Here is a 10,487-nt window from a genome sequence, read left to right as displayed (position 1 = left end):
ATCAATCAGGAGTCAAACTGAATGCAGTACACGTGGAAGACTAGATGTATCAGGAGAAAGGGATGGCCAGGACTGCCTTAATGGACCTCTGGGCCCACCAATTTGACCTTCTACACCAACTAAGTTTGAATTAGTTGCAAATCATACTTAGGCTCAAGACTCTGTTTGCAGGTACAAACTTTCATATTTAAATTTAATAAATTTAGATATATTAAATTTTGTTTAAATTCATGCAAAATTAAATTTAAGATCTAAAATTCATACTCTCAATTGTAAAAGAAGTCAATTTAGATAAAGTCAAGCTGACAAAATGGTTATATAATGAGAAATTCAAACTCGTGATTCGATTTAATTAAATAATAACACTAATATATATTTTATATATAATATATAATACTTTATATATGTATATAACACATATTATTTGGTTTTTATAATATAAAACAGTAAATAAATTATAAAAAATCAATTAAGCTCGCAGTGATTAATATGAAAACATCCTTTTAAGTTTGAATCAATTATATAGATTAGATTTATGACTCATTTAGTTCGAACAAGGTCATGAGCTTAAAATGGAATTAAGTTCGTGATTTGGTCAAATATCGAATTCCAATTACGTATCATATAAACGATTTCACACTTAACTTGATTTCATTCTTAGATACATTACTATTATGTGTAATTACTTATTAAATAATATTTAAATTTATAAAATAAATAATTTATATTATGAGACACTTTGAACGCTAAATAAAATTAACATCTGACACAATATCAAACATGTTTCTTTCTTAAAATACTCAAGGTAAAAATGCATATAATGAAAAATTGCATCTCCAAAAAAAATTAAGGGGCCCTTTAGTTTTTCTTTAAGAATTATATAGTTTTCAGTTTATCTTTTAGTTTTTTTAATATTTGTATTTAGAATGTATAAAATAAAGGATTATTTTTCAGTCGTACAAAATAATTTTTTTTTTTTTAAAAATTAAAAATAGTTATAAAAAGACAACTTATTTTTAATTTTTCAAAATATATATAAGACTTTATTTTGCTGAGGCTTGACTTTGAATTTTTATGGATCTTGAAGAAAGTCATTAAAATTTTATATGATATTTTGCTTATTTTATACAAATTCAAATCTAAAATTTAAATTTCATGCTCTTAAATATAGGGTAAAAATTCAAAAATCTGGAAGACTATAACCCAATATAAATTTAGATAATTAATAAATAAGGTGATATATTTATAATTCATTAAAAAATTAAAATAAAAAAAAAACTATTTCCATGATAAATGGTAGAAAAATAAGAAAGGTGACTCTTCCTACACCTGTTCATTTGTCAATTTTATAGTCTATGGATGACGACAAATGGATCCCACTTTTGAGGGTCATGTCCATGTAAAATAAAAAAATAGCTATTGTAATTATTTACAAAAATAACAATAAAATCAAACTTTAAGTCTCATTAAGTGGGGTCGGTTCTATAAAGGAAATTGTGTAGATTCCCAGTGAGCCGTCGACAGTTTTTATATAACCTTCAACGGTTTTAGACAGAAAGTTTTTCTGGCAAAAATCGTCGATAGTTTCACTAAACTGTCGATGGATTACTGTAAATTGTTGATAATTTCAGCCAATCGTCGCCGATTCTACTAGTTGTTGAATTGCCGAAAATCCTTACAATTAAAGATTTGTTGATTTCCGATAGTCAGTGATAATTCAAATTTTTCAGTTGTATTACTGAATATTTTGTCTGTATTTGATAGTCTATGACATTCTTGATTTGATATTTAAATACTTTTGAATTTGTAACAATTATACCTTGTACAAGTCTTATATATAAAACATTTCCATATCAATGAAAATGTACTACATTCTCTTTATATGAATCATTTTTAGCCAATTTATGAGATCATGAATCATTTCTTTTAATAGATTAAGGAATGTTAAATCCTTACTCATTATCTTCTTCTAAGTTATTTTATGTCTATTCAGACTATTCCTACCCCATCTACTGCTCTCCACAGTAACTAACTCACTACGTCACAAATGTTCATAACATCTGAGTCGTCGATCTCTTATCTTATCTTATCTTTTATAAGAGTTACATCAAATTTACAATTAAATGGACGTGCGAATTTTACATGGACCTATAATTAATATAATAAATATAGTTTAAAGTCAATTATTTTGTTTTGAGAAAAAATAAAAAATTTGCATAATTCAAAAAGCAAACACTTTCCAACCAAGTAACATCCAAAGACATACTTTTTAAATGAATTTATTCAATTAATAATACATAAAAAATCAAATTCAACTATCATTAAATTTATATTAGTACAAGTAAAAATTTAAATCATAGAAAGTAATCATATATATATATTTTATAAATGTAATTTTAATTTCAAATAATGATATGATTTTATTCATATGGTGCTTGATTATTAGAAATTGTAATAAATTTAAAAATCTGATTGTGTTGGGAATAGCTTTATTAACGTGTACTAATTTTAATCTAAAGGGGGGAAGGGTCCATCGAGGATGGTGGAGATGCGGAGCATGTGAATTTTGTGTGGTTCAATAATGGCGTGCCTTAACTTTTGCCCACGAATGGCGGACCAACCCATGACCGAGAGTGGGCTTCCAGGCCCACATATGTGTATTTTTTATTTTCCAGAAATGCCCATGGGCCGGTGCTCTCTCAGAGGCTATTTTTGTCAATAAAAAATTATATTCGAAATTTCATACTCTATATTTGGAATTTGAATACAAATATATTATTTGTATCTTAGTAGGGTTTTATGAATAAAAGAGAAAACTAGAATTATTGTAATTTTTAATATTTTCTTATCTATGTAAAAAGAGTGAAAAAATCTGTAGACTTATATTCATTTAAATATGCCCTAAGATTTATTTAAGCTTAAGTTTATTTTATTTATAAGTTGAATTAATACATTTAATTGGAAAAATTACTATTTTATGTCTAATAAATAATTAATGAGAATATAAAATGAGTGTAACTTAGATATGGTAAAAATCTTATTTTTCATATTAACTGGCCTACAAGCCCACAATCTATCGCTAGCCAATCATATGGTTTATACTCAATATATTTTATGACTTGATAGAGGGGCCAACGTAACTATATTTCCTTCTTGAAAGACTTTTACGGTGTTTTTTAATTTCTATTTTTAAAAAATGGAAAACTCATTGGTCACTCCATTTATTTGACATAAAATAAATTTATTAATTATTCATGCATCGTACACATCACTAAATTTAGCTAATAAATTTCACGGCTATTTAATGATGGAAATAATTTATAGTCAAATCAATAATTTTAAAAATTTAAGGGCAAAAAACACTCATCTCACCTGAAATTTGACAAAAAAATAGAAACCTCCTCTAAGATTTTAAAAATCTCAAAGATCTTTTATAAGGTTTGTCAAAAATGACACTAACCTTCTCTGAGGTTTCAAAAAAGGGAAGTATGTGTCTTTTTGACAAATCTCAGAAAAGGTACTTGAGATTTTTGAAATTTCAGGAGAGTCTCTTGAAATTTTTGAAACCTCAAGGGAGGTTATTGTCTTTTTGTTAAACCTCATAAGAGATTAGTGTCTTCGTTACGGTGAACCATCGGGAAGCTTCTGCGACAACGACGTAGCATATCTGCGTATTCCAACGGAGGTTTTAGTTCTGTGAACCGACGGAAGCTCTCGGGTTTCAGTGAGGAGAAGTGAACCCAAGTTAAAGTCGGCGATGACGACCAAACCTGCAACGGCGATGATAGCGAACCTGCGAAGGCGATGACGACGACGAAACTGTGATGGTGACAGCGACGACGACGTATCCAATGGTGTCCTCATTACAGTGAACCGTTGGGAAGCTTCTGCGACAGCGATGACGACATAGTGCGTCTGCATGTTCCGATAGAGGTTTCGATTCTGCGAACCGACGGGAAGCTCTCGGGTTCTCTTCAAGTTGCGAAAGAGAACCTGAGACAACGACGACGAAGCTGCGACAGCGAACCTGCGATGACATACGGTGACGGTGACGACATACCGTCCAAAGACGTTATCGTTAGTGTGAATCGCCGAGAAGGGACATCACACGCCAAGGAGTTTGCAAGCACCATCGAAACTTAGGTTCCTTTTTCTCTCTCCACAAAAGGTTGGTTTTTTATTTGTTGGTGTTCAATATGGAAAACAAGTAGTCGCTAGCCATGGCCACGCCGTCTCCTGTAGCTATTACCAGAGGGTTAAGGGGAGGTGCCGACGGTGGTTTACGGGTTGTGGGGAGTGGTTTAGGGGATGATACGGTCAAAAAGGGGAAGGTTTCGTAGGGGGAAAATCGTTTGCAGAAGCATTGAAGAGGCCAATTCCATCTTCAAAATTCAAAATCCCTTTGAGGAAGCCAAAACTGATTAATGGAGAATTATGTTTTATTTTCTCGGATATCTAGATGGAAAAGGCTATTAAGGATCTAAAATTTGCATTGGTGCTTAAATTTTTTTTCTGCAAGGCCATCTGTCGATGTCCTTCGGAGGCATATTATCCAATCTTCTGGTCTTTCTGAAGTTCCAATGATAAGTTTTATGGACAACAATCATATTTTGTTGCATTTGGTAAATGAAAAGACTATATTCATGCATGGGCACGAGAAGGAAGATGGGTGGCAGGGTGCCAATTTCGGCTATTTAACTGATCTGTGAATTTTGATGTCAACAAGGAGCCATTGATCGCACTACAGTGGATTTTCTTACCAGATTTGCCTTTACATTTATACAGACTGGAGGGTTTTCCGTTGGTGGTAGGAAAAAAGCAGAGTTGACAATGGGTAATATATGAGAAGAGGGGTTTCTATTGTGATAAATGTTGTAGGCAAGGTCACACTAATGTGGTATGCCGGTTTGGAGTAAAGCCTTAGGATAAAAGGATGGTAGGTATGAGGAAGGAGGGAAATGGGATGGTTTGGAAAGAAGTGGGTAGAAAAGGAAATGTGATAGTTGAAGAGGAAGGTCTTGTTTTGCAGATTCAGGATCAGAGGGTGGAGGAGAAGAAGAATGGAGACGTAAGTGGTCCTTCGAGTGTGAATGAGAAAAATAAAGAAGTTGTGAATGAGGTTAGTAATGCGAGTACACATAAAGTGGATGAAGTAAATTTGGTAGAGAAAAATAGTGGAGAGAAATCCGAATGTTCTCAAGATCATAAATCCGGGATATTAGGGGTGCAGGTAGCACTGGTTGGTTGTTTTAGGACTACCCAGGAAATCAGAGTTTTTGATGAAGGGGGAGGGGGGAGAAGTTGAAAAGGATAAGGATGGGGAGGAGTCTTTAGTGGAGGAGGTGGATGAGAGAGAGGGGGGCGAGGAGGGTGGGGTGTGTAAGGATAATTATAATGTGTTATCTGAGAGAGATATGGAGGTTTGCATTGATACTAAAAAAGAATATTGCTCTGACCCAGGCAATGTGATAGTGGGTGGATTGGAAGAAATAAAGAATATGGACAAGTAAGAAAGTCTCAGATAATACGTGGTACGGTCGACCACCTAGGCCCTGGAAGAGGTTAGGCTCCCTATCCAGATATGGGTTGAGGTGGGCAGGTCGACTGACGGAGTTCAGTGATTTATTCCTAGTTGGCCAGCCAGGGTAAATCCAGCCTACGGGCCGCATAACCTCATCATGAGGGGCATGTCATGACACAAATAGCCACATGGAACAGTTTCAGTTACTAATATTTACGTATTGATTTATAGAAACGGGGTTCCTACTTATATATATTAGAAGTATTTTGAATTATAACCATAATACTGATATGTTAAGCAATAGGGAAAAGGGGTGGTGTACTTTATTATTTGTGCTGTACTTTTGTACTCAGTTATTTATGTTTATATGAAACAGATTTCATGATATATATATAGTAGCTCATTTGCCACACACTAGTAAAAGCATATTTCTTCTTACTGAGCGTTGGCTCATCCCAGTGTTGAAATATTTTTCAGGTGATCTAGGTAGGTGAGCAGACCAGGCTCGCAAATAGAGGGGCGTCTGTAGTGTCCTGTCAGAGAGTGAGTATCATTTTGGGAACGTTTTTGTAAACCCTAGCTAGCCGAGGGTATTTTTGGGAAACAAATACATGTACATATTTTGGAAACATGTAGTACTTTGGTATTATGTGGTATTGTATATAATGGTTTATGGTTGTGTTTGTATGATTTCTGCTTCCTGCTGCTTAGGTTAATACTATGGTATCAGAGTATGTTATTTGCTATTATGAAAAAAAAAATCAATTTAATAAGCAGGTTGTTACACAGGGCACTACTGAAGTTTCTCTATCTGCGAGCTTGGTCTGCTCGCCTACCTTGATCACCTAAAAAATGATTCAACACTGGGATGAGCCAACGCTCAGTAAGATGAAATATGCTATTACTAGTGTGTGGCAAATAAACTACAATATTATGAAAATCTTTTTTTCTGATAATCATGTATAACTGAATATGTAAATACAGTACAAGTGATAAAAATCCACTACCCTTTCCATGTTGCATAACATATCAGTATTGTAGGTTACTATTTAAAATATTTCTAGTATACATAAGTATGTTCCATGTTTCTGTAAATCTGTATATACGTAATAGCAATTGAAAACTTCCTTTGGATAAATGTGTGTCATGATTTAACCCCTCATGACAGGGTCGTGCGGCCCGTAGGTGGGATCTACACTGGCTAGCTGACCAGGGTAAATCACTATACTCCATCGATCTGATCTGCCCACCTCAACCCATATCTGATGGGGAGTCTGTCCACGTCAAGGGCCTAGGTGATCCACCTACTACCATGTATTATCTAAATAGGTGGTTGCACTCATAACATAACATAACATAATATCTGTAGTAACGGTACCGTGTTCTGTAACTGCATAGTCCAATAGGGTTTGATACTATATAATATATCTCTATATACAATTATATAATTTACCATGATTTTGAAATAATTGTAATAACCATGATACTGATTAAACTATAACTGTAATCCGTACATCATAGTACTAAGAACTGTATAATCATAACACTGAAAACTACATAATCATAGTACTGAAATTTGTTTAATCATGGTATTGAGATTTGTATAATCATGGTACTAGAATTCGTATAATCATGGTACTGAAATTCATAAAATCATGATACTGAAATTCATAAAACATATCTCCGTACTATATTCATATCCTCAAGCCACACCATACTTCAATACATAATTTTCATAATTTAATAAACTGTATAATATTTCAAAATTTCCTAGCATAGCATGTTTCCCTTACCTAACTACTGGAAAACCCCTATGGTTTACTAGCCTAACACCGGTAGGGCCTCCTACATAACACCCTGAAAACAACATTTTCCAGACTAGAATATTAGTATGTCTTTGCCTACATCATTTCTTATAACAGTCATAAGGCCAAAAATGGATTAAAAGACCTTATCCTGAATTTGGGATGAAATCCAACTTTGTTTCACCAACGATCCGCTCCGGCAGACTTATGAAGAATTTCGCCAAGAGCATCGTGGTAGCTTTAGATCGTCGATCCGGCGACTGATGGGGCCGAAATTAAAGAGAGAAGGGAAAGGGACCATAGGAGAGAGAGAGAGAGAGAGAGAGAGAGAGAGAGAGAGAGAGAGAGAGAGAGAGAGAGAGAGAGAGAGAGAGAGAGAGAGAGAAAGAGAGAGCATTGAAAATGGGTTAAAAATTCGACTTTGCACTATTTATAGGGCCAAATTCATCGACGAGACACATCACCTCATTGACGAGTCCTTCAGTAAATTCGTCGATGAACCTTACCCTTCATCGACGAAATTCAGAGTAGCACAAATCCTTCTCTCGGTATTTTCTTGTTGACAAAATTTTGTCTTCGTCGACGAGGTCCTGAAGACCTTCGTCGACAAAATCCTGCATTCGTCGATGAAATCCTGCATTCGTCGACGAAGCTTGGTAGTTTCCTGAAATTAGTTTCTCCGACTTACAGAGAACTTCACCAGGAGTGTCGTGGTGGCTTCGGATCGTCAATCCGACGACTGGCGGGGCCAAAATCGAAGAGAGAAAGGAGAGGGACCGTAGGAGAGAGAGAGAGACAGCACTGAAAATGGGTTAAAAATCCGAGTTTGCACTATTTATAGGGCCAGATTCGTCAACGAGTCCTTCAGCGAATTTGTCGAGGAACCTTACCCTTTGTCGACGAAATTCAGAGTAGGCCAAATCTTTCTCTCGGTATTTTCTCATCAACGAAATTTTATCTTCGTCGACGAGGTCCCGAAGACCTTCGTTGACGAAATCCTATATTCGTTGACGAAGTTTGGTAGTTTCCTGAAATTATATTCTCCAAAATGTAATGTCATTTACGAAATCCTGCTATTCGTTGACAAAGCCTGGTAGTTTCCTAAAATTATATTCTCCAAAATGCAATTTCGTCGACGAACGCGAAGTCTACTACCTCCTTCTATTTTTGTTTCCATTTCTCTCCCTCATTTTTATTTAAATACTATTATTCTTCGGGTCACTACACTCTCGGTATCTTCTCATCGACGAGACATGTGTACTTCGTTGACAAGACCTAGAGGGACATTCGTTGACGAAGACCATTGGTTCGTCGACGAAACCCTGCTGATACTCTTTTTAAATTTCTTTCCCCCTTTCATATTCTTTTCCTTTCACTTTCATTTATTATTTTCCATAAATAAATTTTTTGGGTCTCTACAATTGGACCAGGCCAACTATTTAATGGCCTCTATTACCTGCTTCCTTTCTCAAATGGAAGTCATTCTGCTACATCTGCTGTCAACTCTTCTTTTTCAAATAATGTACACCAATCATTTGATCTTTGGCATCAACGACTAGGTCATCTCTCTTCTGATCGGTTACATATGCTACGCAATTAAATTTCATTTTCTACTTCAAATAATCATGAATCTTGTAATGTTTGTCCACTTACAAAACAACACAGACTACCATTTCAGCATAGTCAATCTGTATCAACCTTTATTTTTCAGTTGATTGATGCAGATATTTGGGATCCTTTTGTAACTCCTTCATTACAAGGTTTTCGTTATTTTCTGTCTATTGTTGATGATTATTCCAGATGCACATGGATTTACCTTATGAAATCCAAATCTGAAACTTGCATGCTACTTCATTCCTTTTTTGCTTTAATTAAAAATCAAGTTTAGGCCAATGTTAAAATCATAAGAACTGATAATGGTCTTGAATTTAATATGTATGAGTTTCATTCATCAAAAATCATATGTTGCTACTCAACAAAATTCAGTTGTGGAAAGAAAAGATCAACATCTGCTTAATGTTGCAAGAGCAATTCATTTTCAAGCTCATTTACCATTAGTTTTTTGGTTTGACTGTGTTTTAGCTGCTGCATACATCATAAATCGCACAACTACCCCTCTTTTATCAAATAAAACTCCTTATGAAATTTTATTTGGCAAACCTCCTTCATATTCTTATATGAGAGTTATTGGTGTGCTTTGTTTCGCTTCTACTCTTCCTTTCAATCGTCATAAATTTGATGCTCGTTCTCGTCATTGTATATTTCTCAGTTATCCTTTCGGCATTAAAGGTTACAAACTATTTGATTTACAAACCCATCAAATTTTCATTTCTCGTGATGTTATTTTTCATGAACATGATTTTCCTTTTGCTTCTTTACCATTTGATTTTCTTACAAAACCATTGCTTTCTGATGTCGTTTTGCCCACTCATCCAACATATGTTGTTCTTGATGTTTCCATTTTTTCATCAAACACTCCATCTTCATCAAACAGTTTGCCTTCATCTTCCACTATATCTAACTCCAATTTTGTTCCTCTTTGACATTCAACACGATCACGATACCCACCTTCTTATCTTCGTGACTACCACTATTCTCTGGCCAAAAATTTTAACTCAGTCCCTTATCCTTTTCACAGCTTAACTCAACAATCATCAGGTAATCCACATTCTTTATCTTCTATTTTATCATATTGTCATCTTTCTTTAGCTTATCATTCTTTTGTATTAAATATTTCTGTTCAATTTGAGCCTCAATATTATCACCAAGCTGTTAAAATTCCTGAATGGCATGATGCCATGATTGCTGAGATACGAGCACTTGAGGAAAACAAGACCTGGTCACTTACTTCATTACCTCTTGGTCACAAACTTATTGGCTGCAAGTGGGTGTATCATATAAAATATAATTCCAATGGTTCTATTGAATGATTTAAGGCTCAATTAGTAGCACAAGGATACACTCAGAAAGAAGGCATTGATTATTTTGTAACTTTTTCTCTGGTTGCTAAAATGGTTTCCATACGTTGTTTGTTAGATGTTGCTACAACTAGAAATTGGTTTGTTCATCAGCTCGATGTGAACAATGCATTCCTACATGGTGATTTATCAGAGGAATTCTATATGAAACTTCCTCCTAGTTATGGGATTCAGGAAAAGCAT

Source organism: Malania oleifera, chromosome 13 (genome assembly GCF_029873635.1).
Source record: "Malania oleifera isolate guangnan ecotype guangnan chromosome 13, ASM2987363v1, whole genome shotgun sequence".
In the NCBI taxonomy this organism is placed as follows: domain Eukaryota; kingdom Viridiplantae; phylum Streptophyta; class Magnoliopsida; order Santalales; family Ximeniaceae; genus Malania; species Malania oleifera.
Note: the sequence above shows the minus strand (reverse complement) of the source record.